Source organism: Papilio xuthus, unplaced genomic scaffold, assembly GCF_000836235.2.
Source record: "Papilio xuthus unplaced genomic scaffold, Pxut_1.1 DF826159.1, whole genome shotgun sequence".
NCBI lineage: Eukaryota > Metazoa > Arthropoda > Insecta > Lepidoptera > Papilionidae > Papilio > Papilio xuthus.
This window is the reverse complement of record NW_013532490.1, coordinates 3,027,723-3,041,750: the sequence shown is the minus strand read 5'-3', so window position 1 is coordinate 3,041,750 and position 14,028 is coordinate 3,027,723. Positions and strand designations below refer to the sequence as shown.

At 33.7% G+C, this 14,028-nt stretch overlaps 1 protein-coding gene across 3 annotated transcripts in view; it reads left to right on the top strand.

Moving 5' to 3' along the window:
- The first annotated feature begins 623 nt into the window (after positions 1-623).
- Positions 624-14,028, top strand: part of ci (transcriptional activator cubitus interruptus) — an 83,379-nt gene continuing 69,974 nt past the window's right edge. For all 3 annotated transcript variants that reach the window (XM_013319328.1, XM_013319326.1, XM_013319327.1), the window contains exon 1: positions 624-892. The gene's annotated coding sequence lies outside the window, so the exon portion shown is untranslated. The remainder of the gene's footprint in view (positions 893-14,028) is intronic.

Below are 14,028 nucleotides of genomic sequence, written 5' to 3'. Positions count from 1 at the left end.
ATTTCTGAATTATTTATGGATTAAAAAAGAAAACTTATTTTGATTGTTGATTTAATTTAAAATTAAATATTTTGATGGTAAAAATAAGGAAATTTAAAATAAATACTGACTCATACAAATATGTAGATTAAACATTGTATTATAAACTTGCGCAGCCTCTGGTAAGACAAATAAAATACATTATCAATAATGTCGTCAATTTATAGACCACCCGCAAAATAAATTCGAAATGGTAACCATTAAGTTGACTCACTAAAAAGCCTTTATCGTGCATGCAAATCCGTGAATTATCATTGTTTATGTAGTGCATCAGTCAGCATAGCGCTAAGAAAATGCGATTAAGACATTATCTGGTAACACTATCCGCGCCAGACAAGGACGGAAAACAAATACGCCCGCATACAATTTGTACGGAAATAACTTTGCGGGGGAGCGAGACGGTGAAATGTCAGTTTCTTTAATGTTTGGAACTGTAATGAGAAAACCACCGTCTCTTTCTCACTTGACGTTTTACAATCGTTTATTGTCATGTTACTGTCTCGTTTCGACGGGCGAGATTGAGATGAAATCGCCGTTCCGTTGGCGCGTTTCGTCCATGTTTTGCTATATCGGTTCGAGCCGCGCCGGCGACGGACGTCGCTGTTGACTTTTATTTTTACTTCGTATCATTATAAACAGTCGTTTTAATATTATTTTTATAAAAGAAACTGAAGACATTAAACGGTCTGTGTGATTTTGTGAACGATTGGATCTTATTATCTTCATTTGTAGTGTGACAAAGTTTATATTTTTTTCGTATTTATTTGACAAGTGCCTGTGTTGTGTTGTATTTATTATGCGAATGGATTGCTGCAGCATGTAGTTTGACACAAGATGACCTGACAAATCAAGAGTAAGTCTCTCAATATCCCATTTATATTTCCATAGTACTATATATGACAATAGCAGATATATGTATTTTTTTTTTAAAAGCGCGCGTAGCGCTGAAGTTAATTGTTCATAAAAGTATTTTTCTAAGTTATTTGTAAGTTCAAATGACAATATTTCGTGTACTAAAAGCTGTCAACATGTGGTCCAAGGAGGATTTTGTACCTGCCTCGGCCAGAATGAGAAGGGGCTGACTTTTTGTAAGTTTTAAAAACAAAGCGATCCCGGGCAACGGCGGGGAGCCGGCCTTACAGTGCTGTAGTTCAGTCACGTTTTTAGTCTTTCCCGGGAATTGCTGGATTTTTTTTTATTTATCACCTAACGTCTTGTCGTTGGTGCATTTTTATTAGAATTCTTTTGTATTCAATTTGACGATTTTTTTTATTGTTGTGGCCAAGGAACAACGGATGAAGGTTACCATAACCAAGCAGTTTGAAATTAATAAATATTAAATGTAGTTGCATTTAAATTATTAAAAAAAAAAAGAATGCACTATAATGTTGCAATACTAATTAATAATTAAAACATTAAAGTCTGGATTAAGATGTTAGTTATTAATTATATTTCTTATAATCTACTTAAAGAAAAGAAAAGGTTGGTTTCTGAGACCAAAATCCCTATTTAAAACATATAGTCATCCCTCTTATTATCATTGACAAAATAGAGATAACATTATTTTTGTAAAGAATAATTTTAGTCTAAGAAACCTACGATCAGTGAAATAAAATAACAAAGTCAAAGCGGTTGATGGTGACCATCAAAAAATAATCTGAAGTCATAATATATCAGCAATAAGCCGATTAAAGAATAAAATGAATTTTATTCTCAAAGCCTGGTATATTGCAAAGTATAAACCGATTTAAGTTGTAAATATTTTACAATATAACAAACCGTTTTCGTGTTGCAAATGTAAAATTTAATTGGCCATAAATGTTATTATTTTAAAATGTCTTAATTATGATAATTAAATATTTATGTAACGCTAATTATAATTAATAGAATTAACTGACTAATGCTATTGTTTTTAAATAATAAAAAAAAACTGTTAAGTTATATAATTAAGTCCTTGACAATTATTTAACCATCTTGTGTCACGATAAATGGTCACAATTGCACTACGACACAAAGTTACAAAATTGTGGAGTCAAATTAATTTTATTAAAAATATTGTTAAGTTATTAAATAAAAGCTTATTAATTAATAAAAAAAATATTAAATAAGTGATCAAGATTATTTAATGAAAACTCTTTTTAAGATATTTGGAAGTCTAACTCTTATATTATTGATTTTTTGTCGAAAGCAAACTTTTTATTTACTACTAGTTGTCGCCCGCGAAAACTTATTTAGTAGCCTATGTGTTCTTCCAGACTATGTTCTACATCAAGTGCCAAATTTCATCAAGATCCGTTGAAGCTTTTCCGACATACCTTCAAACTAACATCGATCCATTTTACTATCTAAACATTCGCATTTATAATATAAGTAAGATGTAAGATATCACTTCTCGTTATCTGTTGTCAACAGTAAATGAATCTATAGACTAAATATTGAGCAATATTTAATCTATTTGCTACATTATAAATTTGTGGCTGTATAGCTTTGTTACCTTTAACTTTTAGTGAAAAAAAACTATCTGCTATAAACATGGCTGGCCGAAGAAATGGCGACGTTTGGAATTCTTTCCTCCAGTACGACAATGCGGTGCTTAGGAGCGCCGGTCACGAAACACGAACTGATAGAGTAATGATTTGTTTGGATTGCAAATTCGTTGCTTTCCATAGAACTAAGAAACACAAATACATAGACAGGGAAATAAGCAGTATATTTGTTTACCTAAGTGGAAAAATAGTTCTGCGTACTGTTTAAATTATTCAAAACAGAATAAGTACTAAAAACATGCGGTTCGAGTAAACAATCGAATTAACAATTTAAAAGACAAGAAAAGAAAGATGAAAACATTATTGGAATTAAAAATATCTTACGTACAATCATGTATTCCTTTGTTCGTTGTAAAAAGCATCGGTTCGGGCACATTAAATGTAATCTTTATAGAAATCGTTAGTTTTGTAGCGCTTGATTGGACCTCATCCACGATAAGGCTGCGATACTAATCATAAAATGTAACAACATATCCGTATAAAACGCCCTCCATAGCCGGCTCTCAACAGTTATAACTCTGCTTAATATTGTAAGACGTTCTTTACACTTAAGGTGCATTTCCACTGGCCGAACGTTTAAGAAAAAATAATAATTTATTATACATAATTGTTTTTTAGTTATTTTTTTTTCATCTTTGACTCGTTTAAACTTTTTGATCATTAAATCAATATTAAAAATATACATATGTATATATTTACATTATTTTTTTTATTCGCCTGAGGCATAATCATCATCAGCTCACTATACGTCCACCGAGGGGCTCGGAGCCTACCTTAAATCAAGGGTGACTAGGCCATAGTCAACTACGCTGGCCCGGTGAGGGTTGGTTGACTTCACACATATCTTTGAATTTCTTCTCAGATATGTGCAGGTTGCATCACATCGTTTTCCTTCACCGTAAGAACGTCGGATAAATTTACATATGTCAATCGGAAAAAAATAACTTAAGGGAGAGAGGGAGGCATAATAGTTTAATTTTATTGTAATATTGGTTTGTCTACTCTACTGTAAAGTTAGTAGAGATTAAAATCATAGAAACGAAGTATTCCGCGTATGAATGTTCGCTTGCGTTCGGTGTAATGAAAATATGTAAAACTTAAAAAGCACCATTCCATAGAGATCCGATCCATAGATCATCAATCGGGCTGATTAAGCAATTACCGAAACTATACGTTCCTTTTCTCCGCGGGGTTACTGCCTTTTGATTCTACCTCTGGTACATAGTGATATTGTAAACGCTTTAAAAAACCTAACGATGTAACTATATTGTCGAGTTGATGAAAATTAATGATCCTCCAATCGTTCTTAATAACACCTAATACCTTTTGATAGGTCGTAACGTAATCAACGAATTATTTTATAGAATTTAATGTTCAATCTATTCTATATGAACGAACAAGGTGGAACTGTGTGTTGGCGATAAAAAAAACAACTGTATTTTCTGTAAACTCAATTATATATTTTCAAGTTGTTATTAACAAACTAGTGTTAGAGGAAGAAAATCCATAAATGAGCCAGTGTATTGACTCAACACTAGCCTTACTAAAATGTACACATTTGTGTCCCCTCGCTATTCATTCTGACACTAGACTTTGCAACGAAAGCACGTCATTCGCGCCAAAGGATTGTAATTAATAATGTCTAAAACTAGATATCGCCCCCCGACTCTGTCCGCGTGGGATTAAATTAGTAGTTCATTCTCAGGATTATTGAATATTCAGATAAAATTTCATAAAAATCGGTTAAGCCGTTTCGGAGGAATATGGTAACTAACATTGTGACGAGAGAATTTTATATATAAGTAAAATATCAATATTTTCTGCACATATCGCTGCAGTCTTTTAACTTTTCACTCTTGAAAAAGGTTTAGTTTTATGATACAAAAAAGCTTTGAGTATAATTTTACATTGTTCATGTAAATTTGAAAACAAAAGTAGATCGTTCAATGTAAATCCTGTGATTTTTTTTAAATGAATCCAACATGACTCGGTAGCATTGGAATGTTTGTACGTGATTGTACTTAAATACAGTTTGATATACATTTTGCGAGATAGGTCAGTGGTATGTATAGTAAGCTACGGTTTACACATAAATATCACGCTGGATAGATATACAAAAGTCACTTTGGTAGACTTGTATCGGTTATGACATTTCTTCATAAGAATATTCACTAAAAACTGTTTAAACAAAAAAGGAAACTTTATCTCAAGAGAGTTTATTTAATTTCACTGTAAATTTAACCTTATTTGTGTACAATAAGATTGATTTTATCTTGCAGAGTAAAATATGAAATGAAATTGTTAAATATTATTACAATATCGATAAAGAGTCGTATGAAAAAGTACAAATAACAATAACATATATAAATAAATGAAAACGACTGTACACAGCGGGGTATTGACAAAAATTATATCGACCTATACGAACAGAGTTACATCTCGGGTTACATCTTAAATATGTGACTGTTTTCGTCGCATATTACTCGTGTTTTAGTCTGATATCGCTAAGTCGGGACGCTGTTCGAAGATAAGTTGGAACAGGTCGCGGCAGGGTCACCTGAGGTCACGGGCGATGAAGACATTCGGACCCGGCCGAGGATACGAGACCGAATCGATAATGACCGGGATAAAAAAAGTACTTCTATATCATTATTCGCCTGTTAGATATACTATATGTTTATTTTATTGAATATCGACGAAACAGTAATGTTATCCGGGTTGCAAAGGTTATGAATACAATAATATATTGTACTAGCTGTCGCTGGCGACTCCGTCCGCGTGTTTGTTTAAAAAAAAAACTTAGGGGTGGATTAGCCTTAACATATAGGGGGATAAAAAATAGATGTTGGCTGATTCTCAGACCTACTCAATATGCTCACAAAATTTCATGAGAATCGGTCAAGCCGTTTCGTAGGAGTATGGGAACGAAAATTGTGACATGACAATTTTATATAATATATATAGATTTAATTAAACAAATTAGGATTTCTTTATTATACACATGGAATAAGAGAACATATAATTTGTGTAAACCCATACTCCCATCATTTGGCTTTAGGAAAATCGGAACAAAATTGAAACATACTCGGCTTAAGATGGTGTTTTCAGATTTCAAATAGGATTACGCGGAGCCTTATATGATATCGATAGATCTGACTATATTACTGATATTATTAATGCGAATTATTAAATAGATAGATAGGTAAGATGGATAGATATTGGAAATTTGGCATAGATGTAGAATATAGTCTGGTAGAACACATAGAATATAAATATTTACGCTACTTCCCCTTAAGTAAATGTGTTACTTAAAAAGTTTTCTCTGATTCGCTTTATCGGTAACTTTGATGCATTACTCTTTCTCTGTTGGTAATGATGCGTGCGATACGGAGTCATCAATTACAATCCCAACCAATGTCTGCGCCGTCATATCCTTAAGGGTCAGTTCCACGAGGCGATAAGTTGTATGCGACAGTTCCGGGAAGCACAACAAGCAATCCATATAACAATATGTCAGTCGCTCGTAACGTGTTTCTTAGTGTAAATGGGGTTTTATATACATTTATAGTGTAGAACTTTCTTATTAAATTATCAAAGTAGTGAGAAATTAGAATTCAATAGTTTTTTTCATGTCCCAACAAATAACGTATACAAAATGTTTTTTCTGAATAAACATGTTAATTTGTTTTGTAAGATTGTTTAATATTATGAAAATAGAACCGGTATAGAAAATCTTCAAAACAGGAAGAATAGGCAGTTTGGATTAAAGTGAACTTTGTTTTTTATTTATATCTATTTACTAGCTGTCGCCAGCGGCTCTGTCCGCGCGGAGTTAAAAAAATTAATTAGTAGCCTATGTGTTCTTTTAAACTATATCTTAAAATTTCAGCGAGATTTATGCAGCCGTTTTTTTAATATATCTTGGTTAGCCGTAATGTTTCCTAGTTTTAGTATTTCCACAATTTCTGAGCAGATTTTTCGACAGTTTGGAGTTGTAAGGAAATTATTCATTTATTCAGTCATTGACACGTTAATGGTCATTGTTTATAGTTCTAAAAGATTTTCCCATGAGTTTATTCTTAACATGTACATACCGTACGGGGTTTTTGCGGTTAAAAACTATACTAGTAATTTTGTATTCTCCAATATAACAATTTACAGATATATAGATTTTAATACCCAAAAGCAAAAGATTCTTAAATTATATTATTTAAATCAAGTGAATTTTGAAAGAATATAAATCAATATTAGCTTATTTTTAATGCAATCAAAAATCGAACAAAACTGTATTCGAACACCGTGACATTGCCAGAAAATACGTCTACAAAATATTTGTACAGTCAGCGTAGTAATGAGCACACAGGAGCGCGACGAATTCGAAACGTCGAAAAAAAAAACGAAAATCCAAAAGATCGTAGAACAAAAAAAAAACGTTCGGAAACCGAACGTCGAAAGAGTCGTCTTTCTAGGGTAGAACTAATTGGTATACGCTTGCCGTTGTTAAAAAAGTTATTTGTTGAGCTTGTAATACTGTTTGATAGATTCGAACGGAACGTGATATGAAAAAAAAATAACTGTCTCTCGGCACTGGCCAGTAATCATTTCGGAGGTAGCCAGTATTATGCAACATGTAGCGCATAAAAACTCTTTTGATTATGGTTCGATGTTTGGTTTTCACAATAGAATTGTAATGAAATCAATCTTCTAGGTTATGAGTTTTTAAATTCATATTTGAATATATTTTTTACCTCCTTTAAATAACTGGTGTTTGTTATTTAACTACAGGTTAACGAAAGATTCAAAAATTCTTGCAGCGTTTTAACAAACTAACATTAGTTTTATAGTAAACTAGTTGTCACCCGCGACTCCGTCTGCGTGTTTGTTTAAAAAATAAAAAAAAAATACATGTTGGCCGATTCTCAGACCTACTCAATATGCTCACAAAATTTCATGAGAATCGGTGGAGCCGTTTCGGTGGAGTATGGTAAAGAAAATTGTGACACGAGAATTTTATACATAAGATATTGTTTGAACAAATATCAAATCTGCACATCAAGTTAACTGGTTCTGATTGTCAAAGGAGAAAAAATCTAAACCTGTCAATAAGTATAATAATTGTTTAAACGTAAGACAGTTCAATCTTCTAACACCTATGTCACCGCCTACCTATCCACTTTAACATAACCAGCTATTGTCCACATACATAGATGAAGACTTGCTAACAAGGGATATGGTACAAAAAAACCCCTCGAGAAGTTCCGAATACAGATTTAGTGAACAAAGGAAAAGCAGGTAGAATGAATTCTATTGTTAGACAATATTAGGACGTAATACTTTAAAGACGGGGATGCAATAAATTCTATGAATGCTAAAAGCATGGACAGGTTGGGATGTTGATTTTAACTTACTTTTCATATTATTTAAATAAGATTTTTTCAAAGATTTTCTTTAAGATTACAAGATTTTTTAGAGAAATCGATTCATTTTACATTAATCATGTAAGTTTAAAAATAAAGATGAAGTTATAATTATTATACAGCAACTTAGTAGATATGTTACAAGATAACTTGTTTCTAAACGCGTCTAACATAACTATTCTGTTATAGTGTTGGATCAATTTACTAGAAGCGATCAAATTAAAAACAACATCAAACTCTCCTTTTCATAGTGTGACGTTAAAGTTACAATTTCATTAGTCTTCCGCCCTTGAATCGATTAATGTAAAAAAATCGATTAGAATTAAAAAGCCAATGCATAATTTTACATCTTGATCGTTCCATCTTCGATCAGATATCGTGTTTTTTATTAGAAATTATTATCGAAGGAATAAATTCTCTCGATTCTGTACAAATCGCGCTTCGGGCGAGGAGCTATGGTTTAAATTAATGACATTTCTTTCACCGAAGCCCCTAAGTGTCGGTTCTACCTGACCCAATGATGTTTCTATTTAGCCATCAAAATACTCTTTTTTTTTCTCGTTCCGCCATATCTGTGAAACTAGTTTCGGGAACACAAAACAGTATCCCATTGTTGGTCGTCCTTTAATGACTTTTCGACACCGTTTTGCCGATTTTAGGGTATCGTTTATTCTACGAATCGACGCGCGGTCTATTTCGCCTATTGTGTCGGTAAAAAGGCATCGAATTTGGTGCATTCTGATAAGTTAAATGGGGTGTAATTTATGTGTAAGGTGGACGTGATATATTCACAGATATGCGGCCGCTGCCCTGTTATTAGCAATATCCTTTGACGTATTTAACTGCACAAAATGTGTTCCTTTTAGCCATTTGTCTGTTATAAAATTTGAGGAAGTTCCTGCGGTTCTAATATTTTTTTCAATACTGGATACATGAGTTTTGTTTTTATTGCTTTATTCATTTTGCGTGTGGCTATATCATAGAATAAGAAATTGAAAGTGGTTATTTGCGGAAACTTTTTTGTAGGAGTCATAATTAAGTAAATCTTCAAAGACAATATTCATATGCTATTTTAACAAACAAAAAACAACTACCGTCTTGAGATAAATGTAGTTAAAGAGATAAGTTATCAAACCTAATATTCCGAGGCGTAGCGAGCAACGGAAACGAATCAAACATGGAGTATTAAACAATCAAGCATTGAAGTGTATTTAAGTATTATCTTATCAAACGGGCAGACAGACAGGATGCCCGCGTTAGCTCCCAGCAGAGTGACAGCGTGATCCCGGAGCAAACTGAGCTCAGCCTGGGTTACTCGGTGCGGGATGATTGCTCAGTGTTATGACGGAATTTGATACGGGTCAGACCCTTTGTTTGCAGAGGTTGCTTAACAAATTAAGGGGGTAGTTAGAAAGATTTCCCCTTAACTAAAAAAAACAATATGAGGACGTTCATCTAGCAGTAACTTAATTTCTATTTATTTCAATCTTATTTTATTACTTTTGAGATTTAAATTACAATTACGATGTTCCGGAGATACAGTGTGTAAACCTTTCCAATATATATTTAAACAAGTCGTTATAATAAAAAAACTGTGAGCTAAATTAAGTTTTCTATTAACCTACTCTAGCTATTAATGGAAGTGTGTTACTATCATACAAATAATTGCCTACATGAATTTAGAGGCAAGGGTGCTACAATGAAGACGGAAGAAATTACGGAGAGATGTGAAACATGCATAATAATTATGCATTTATTATGGTAGCTGATAGAGATGTATGGAAGAGTCTTGACCCTAAGGAAAAGGGCAGGAAGATATAAATTATAAGGAAGTAACATTAAAAAGTCTTCAAAGGATAGCAACAATTTAAGTTCCTCGTTGTACTGTACGGGGTATATTTCACCATTGCCCAAAACAAACACATTACTCTCATAAGCTGAAGGCGATAATAACAGTTTGCCTCGCCACTTAACATGTCGGTGCTAGCTACCGTCCGAACCTAGCTCAGATGTTGCTGCTAGTGATGCGATTGTGTTACTTTTAACGTATTTTTATTGGTATTTGTAGCAGTTATATTAGTTTGTTACGTATACACTAAATATTATTTTTATAAGAGAATGAGGCAAATGAGCGGCGGAAACAATGAGGTGATTTTCGACGTCCATGGATGTCCTCAACACCAGAGGGACTGCAAATGCGTTGCCGGCCGTTGATAAAGAGATATGCTCGCATTTTAAAGGACCTCAGTCGTACTGTTTTGGAAATATATTTCGAAATTTCGATGTAACTATATTAATTTAATTGTAAAATCTTATTCAGAGTAGCCTTTTTATGTCATTTGTGATTGTAGTGTTATACTGCAATACTGTAAATATACAAATATATAGCAGTTTTTAAATAACAAGTTGTGTCACATCACTAGCGGTGGTGTTTGGACATAGTTATTATCTTGACGTTGATTTAGGCTGCGTGAGCGCAGGATTACGCCTAAGCGTTCAGTTTGTAGGGGAAACTGATTTTATTTTTTTTATCCGTACACACTTACACATGTTTAGGGAATGTTTTGTTACTGATTTATAATAGTCTGTCCTCGTGGTGATTATTATGTTTAATATGTAAATATTGTGTTGATTAATCGTGTAAGAATGTCATGTAAAGGGCCATATAGATACGTTACTTAGGATCTTTTTTCATTCCACTCGGAATATGGTAAATGCTTAAAACTACTATATTTTTTAATTAAAAAAAAAGAAATTGACCCATCCACATAACATTGTCATTACGCTGATATTGAGTTGTTTTAAAAAGTTTCATCACAAATCTCTAATAGGTAATTCCGTATACCTTAAACCAGTTTTTGTCGGAATGCGAGTGGGCGCTTACTCCGGTTCGATTCCCGGCTGTTTGGATAAGAAATGTTTCGGCCTACTGGAGTCAGATTGGAGTGGTCTACTTGGGTATGGACGAGGAGAAGCGCCGCATCACTGGCTACAATCAACAGAGTGAAAAATGCTTGAAGATCGCATGTTCATAATTTTGAGAACTGTATTCATCCGACAGACAGACAAACAGAATAGTGAACCAAATGAGTACTAGCTTTACTTTTCTGGTTGCTTACAAACAAATATTATCGGATATCCTTATTGAACTGTACATCATTGTATTTTGGGTAAACAATTGTGCATACTCCTTAACATGCCGAAAGTTTTATAGTATTTTTTTGCTATACTATATTAATTTGCGAATTTAAACGCGTGCGAATAGACAGTTATCGGAAATGGAATTATGAATCTAGTCGTTCACATACTTCGTCGGCGACCCATAAAGCTTTGCACGTGACTTATGGAACAAAAAAGCCTACTCGTTATTATATTGCCCGGGGCCCATACTCAAGTATTAATTACACGCACTGTATTTATGGACCTCTTTATAAAATATATACCAAAATTAAAACGCCCGTCTTGAGTACACGATATTTTACGTTTGGTTTTCATTTTTATTACTGTGAGTGTTTAATTGGCGGCTTTCCAAACGCCCAGAATTATTGAGAAATATTTTAATTATTGTTTATTTTTACTATTTGTCGATTATGTAATTTCAATATGTAAATAATAGTTCGCTAAATAGTATATAAGTTGAATATCAAATATTTGTTTAAAGCTATGTTTACATTGGTAATTATTTGACGATTAACAAATTAGATTTGTTAGTCTCTTAATTAGCAGTAATAAGTGCTGTTACATAAAAAAATATTATAGCAGTGTGTTACTAAAGAAGACTTTAAAGTCTACAGCTAGACGTGCCAATGGATTATGCTAATTAACTTTTTTTTTTGGTATCGGGCGTGAAATCTTCGTAAGAATACCCTGCCTTTTGGGGGAAAGACAGGGTTATGTTAGAATCTTATTCACTAAAACCCCCTCGGTGGCCAACCTCAAGTGCGACTACGAGGGTCCGGGATCTCCAAAGGAACGCATCGGAATCTGCTAATTAACTTAGATGCTGAATTTCTAACACTAGTTAATCTAATCTTAGTTAATTTAAATTGATAAAAATTATTTATCTTACTTCTAACATAAATGCGAATGTTTAGATGGATGTTTGTCTGAAGGTATCCCCGGAACGGCTGAACGAATCTTGATGAAATTTGCCATACATGTAGAACATAGTCTAAAAGAACACGTAGGCCACATTTTTTTTTTAATTCCTCCCTCCCATTAAGATAAACTCTCATTTAAGATAAATCATTTTAATTGCATTTAAAAAACCATAAATAACTCATGCTCATTTATTTTTCTTTATTGAACATTTGCACGTTTTTGACATATGTTTGACTTTGACGAATCACTACCGAATATCCGTATCAGATGCAAATTTTATTTCTTATCTAAATTCTCGATACTTGAAAAACAAAAGTAAACATTTTAGACATATTTTATATCTCTGTCTACCATTGTTACGATAACAACTTGTTTTTATATAAAATGTTATCGTAAATAGTTGAATTACCCAGAGCATATTAGTTGGTATTCTGATCTGATCTTTCTCAGATATCTAGACCTGTTCGCAAATGAATTCTAGTCTAGAAAATTATGCGTAGACGAGATTGGACATTAGGATATCAGTCGTTCGACTAGATTAGACATTAGGGTAAGTGTTAGACGTTGAGGGCTGGAAAATATATAACTAATACATACTACAACTTGTTATGCGACTTAACTTTTTTTGAAACTTGTATATTGCAGTCTTTACGTCATCGGATTCGAAAAAAAAAACAAAATATATCTTACTTTATACTAATATCATAAATGCGAATGTTTAGATTGATGGATATATGTTTGAAGGTATCTCCAGAACGGATGAACGGATCACGATGAAGTTTGTCATACATAGAGAACAGTCTGAAACAACCCATACGCTACTAATTATGTTTTTTTAATTCCGCGGGTATGGGGTCGTAGGCAACAGCTAGTATAGTCATAATTCATTAAATATTAAGTATGTTTAAGGCAGACAACCATTTTGTTATATTCCTTTGTTACACTTTTAGATATATTTTTTTCGTACTTTAAACTTGAGAGGGATTAGTTAAGAAATATTTTAGTTACTTAAACACCGATAATCTCTAAGACTTGATTGTTTGAACAAGTGGTTCTCATTTTGTGGTCTTAGTTTTTTTCAAAGTAAAAGGTGACTATTGTAGTCGACATTGTCAAAAGCATATGACATGTTAAACAGGTCTATAACAATGGGATACTGGTATTTGAGAGAAATGATGAGTTATTGTGCTCTATGGGTGCTCGGGATTTGAATGCGGCTTTCTTTTATAAGAAAGATTATGTTCATTCTTATATCCTTGACAATTATGTTTACTTTCATCTTGTATTTTTACTACACTTGAACAAAAATCGCAACAATAACTCTGTTGAGCGAGTGAACTGTATGTTGTAATGAAAGGCTGGTAGGTTGCTGATGATTGTAATAAGAATGAAAGATGTACAAAATAGACAAATATGATTGATGTGTCGGCGCGCGGAGTGCTGAAGCGCAACTGAAGGTCGCGGTGTGAGGGCGCGCGGGGCGGCGGGTGAGGTCTGGAAGGGACCCCCGCGCTGCTTCCCCGCCGGTGGTGCCGTAGTACGGAACATACTGCCAGGGCCAGGCTGAAGATCTGGATCTGAAGATTGTAGATATAGATGGACGCTTCATGAAGTCCGTCCTTTTGCCACTTGATGCGACTTGATGCCAGTCTAAGGTACGTCATCTTATCCTGTGTGCAGACTGGTGGCTGGATTCCCTTGTGTATCTCTGCAGACGTTGAAGGTTATGGAAAATTGATTCCAAAATGCTTCTTCAAGTGAGTGATCGTCCATCGAGGAAGTGATGGGTATTAGGGGGGGAAGGTAAGAGGAGTATATGGACAATGGAGTTAGATGATAGGCATGCACCTCGCGTGCAGCGAGGTTCCTCCCCCCTCCGCCAACATGTTTAACGAAAAAAAACAAAATTATTGAAATTATGCAAT